Genomic DNA, 3303 nt, shown 5'->3' with positions numbered 1-3303 from the left:
CGTGAATCCGAAAACTGATAAGTGTGCATCGCGCTTTAGCTGAGCACTAAGTGAGTTCCCCCTTGGGTAGATTGGGATCTCCCAGAGCACACACAGTGCCCCCACCAGTCACTGCTGCGGCCAGGCGCTCCCACTGGGTCTTTAATTCTGCAGCAAAATAGATAACGCAGGAACTACAGAACATGACAGTGACAAGCATGATTTCCCTCCATTTGTAGAATACTGCTGTCAGTAAATGCAAAATAAAAGTCAGTTAGAGCACCTCAATGTGAACACCACATATAACATACAGTACTGTGGAAGGTTGCTCAGATCGTTTGAAACCTGACTTTGAATTGCCGCAAGGGAATTTTTCTTGTTTCTCTCGATAGTAAAACCAAGCCATAAGTACAACTTCACTGTAAAGACAATGTTTTCTATCTGCTTTTCTTTAAATGCAAAGAAGTACTTTTTGGTATTTATGTTACCTACCTCTAAAAAGGCGACGGACCAGTGAAAGGAAACACACAGACACAGTTACGTACAAAACGAGCGTGTTGGTAACAGTAACTAAACATGAGAAAGATACATAGAAAGGGGGGGACGGACGGAAAACTTCGTTGTCCGTCCCCCCTTTCTATGCATCTTCCTCATGCTTAATCACAAACACAGCGATGTGTCTTTCCTTTTACTGGTCCATCTTTTTTGCGCTGTTTTAACCCATTCAATATGACCATCAACCAACTCGCCCAACTTTATACCTTGCTACCTCTAAGGTTGCAATATAAAGTGGTCTCAACTTCCACTGACAGCCCTGAAGCTATAAACCCACAAAAAACCAAATTCCCTAGTAATTAAAACGACACAAAAGAAAATCAGATCCGAAAAACATTGAGTTTGACTTGATTATATTAAATCAATAAATAAAATGAATTTGAGCAATATTCTTGTGAAAATGTATTATAAACTTTCAATGTAAAATGGGATGAGAGTCCCACTAAAGCAACCAAAAGGAACAACCGACTCGACACGACTTAAATACATTCAGCATGCACACGAAGATACCTTTGGCAGGCTTCCCATCTTTCGAGGCTCATGAAGTAAGCACAAGTTATTGCAAGCCTGCCAAAAGATATCTTTGTATGCATATTGCATGGTCTTGGGGCTTAAGATGGCAAGTTGGCTATTCATCACTGAATAATATGCCAGAAAAACACAGACACAGCAAAGTAAGATCTGGACAGTACTCGGCGTAACCTTCAACTGAATGGTTCATATAAACAAAAACAGAAATACATATAGACCCTTTCAGGGAACACTTCATGGACGCTGCCATCTTGACGTCACGTGACCCTGCCGACATAGCCGACCTTCAGTTTCTCGCAGTTGCTCCGCGTTGTGAACTGCACCGGCCACCACCGGAGCTTTGTTCTCGAGTTCTTTTACGTTCTGCGTTGAAATCGTGTGTTTGCTTTAGGTCCTTTTGATATTTCGGCTTTATTTAATCATTTGATATCTACATTTGGACATCGCTCTTGTATTTTCTTGTTTATAGAATGGAATCGGACAGCGAATGGATCGATGATACAAGTTTATGGCCTAGGCTTCAAAGACCATTAAGTTCATCACATTTTGTTTTTGTCGCTAATAAGGGCAGTCAACACCATTGCGAAACATAAACATTTCAACTGGCGCTGTAAGGCTATCGCAGTCGTGCTTCTTGCTGCATGTGCGAACTTTAGACATCGTTTCCGTAAGTAAAAGCCGAAACGCATGTAAGTGCTCAAGCGAGCGGCGAGACGAGCAACGACGACGACGATGAGAGTCAGCGACGAAGATTTCTCACTGTCGCCCGTTGCATCGCTCGGTTTTTGGATTTCTAGAAAACGTCACTCATTGTCTGGGTCGCTTGCGTGCGGTTTGCCTCGTCGCGCGACTGATTGAGCGAAAGCGAAGCAAGTCGCTTGTCTTGTTGCTCCCCAAATCGCTTGCATGCGGTTTTCTAGAAATCCAAAAGCCGAGCGCCGCGACGGGTGGCAGTGAGAAACTTTCGTTGCTGACTCGTCGTTGTCGCTCGTCTCGTCGCTTGCTAAAGCGCTTACATGCGGTTCGGATTTTATCTACGGAAACAATGTCTGAAAGCGCGCACATGCACCGAGAGGCACGACTGCGATAGCCTCACTGCCGAAAATTTGGGGGTTTTGTGTGCCAAACCAAGGACGGGCATCTGGAGATAGCCTCACTGCGTCAGTCGAAATTTTCATATGTCACAATGGTGTTGACTGCCCTTTATTAGCGACAAAAACAAAAGAATGTGATGAACTTACATGCTCTCTGAAGCCTAGGCCATGATCTTGTTTTCGTGATCCATTCGCTGTCCGATTCCATTCTATAAATAAGAAAATACAACATCTATATTAAAACATAGGTATCAAATGATTAAATGAAAGCCTGAAATATCAAAAAGACCTAAAGAAAAAGAATTAAAAAATAAGTAAAATTGTTCTGTTTAGCTTTGACTTTAGAATGTTAGCATAACATTAGCCAGGATATGCCAAATCCTAGAGCATTTCCTTTTCAGCTATTTTGTGTTTATTTTGTTTAAATTCACCCTAGGTGTTCTAGCTCCATGAAAAATTAAGATGGCATCTTTATCATGCGCATCTTTGGGCATCTTCAGTGTGGTGTATTGTAGGTACACTCTATGAGCTCGCCCCTTTGTTTGACATGTAAGATTTTTACGAAGTTTGGCAACCAAGAAATCTTAAAACAAACCAAGCAAGCAAGTGGTGTGCAACGTGTATGACAAATGGGACAGTCGGAACCGGTACTCCTAGTTGTTTCCGTATGCCGGTTGGCTAGCAAGCTCACTGGTCTGTGTGAGCAGGGGTGGGGACCGAGCTCAGGACCCCTGGGTTCTGCAGCGCAATCCTCGCTACACATATACTGAGCTGTGGTGTGCCAGCGACCCCCTGGGGCCAGCCATAAGTGAATGCGATCCAAATGGAATGCGACTTTGCGTCGTGGAGTGAGCGTGCTTCTATTTCTGTATATTCCTCCCGCGCTATAGTTTTTCATCACCGGAAGAGTTTACAGATAACTGACCTCGAAACGCGGCAGCACTCATGAAATTCGTTCATGCGGCAATTTTGTTCAGGTGGTTCATGATCATTGACAAGCGCCAAAAAAATAGACAGGGTCAAGAAGTTGCCACTGGCGCACTCGCAAGTAACATTATTGAAAAAAAAAACAATCTGATACATTGCTGTGAAAAATGTCAATCATGATTACAACCAATGGAGACCTCTATCAAGAAATTCATAT

The sequence above is a fragment of the Ixodes scapularis genome, unplaced genomic scaffold (assembly GCF_016920785.2).
Source record: "Ixodes scapularis isolate PalLabHiFi unplaced genomic scaffold, ASM1692078v2 PGA_scaffold12__126_contigs__length_90152505, whole genome shotgun sequence".
Lineage (NCBI taxonomy): Eukaryota > Metazoa > Arthropoda > Arachnida > Ixodida > Ixodidae > Ixodes > Ixodes scapularis.
Note: the sequence above shows the minus strand (reverse complement) of the source record.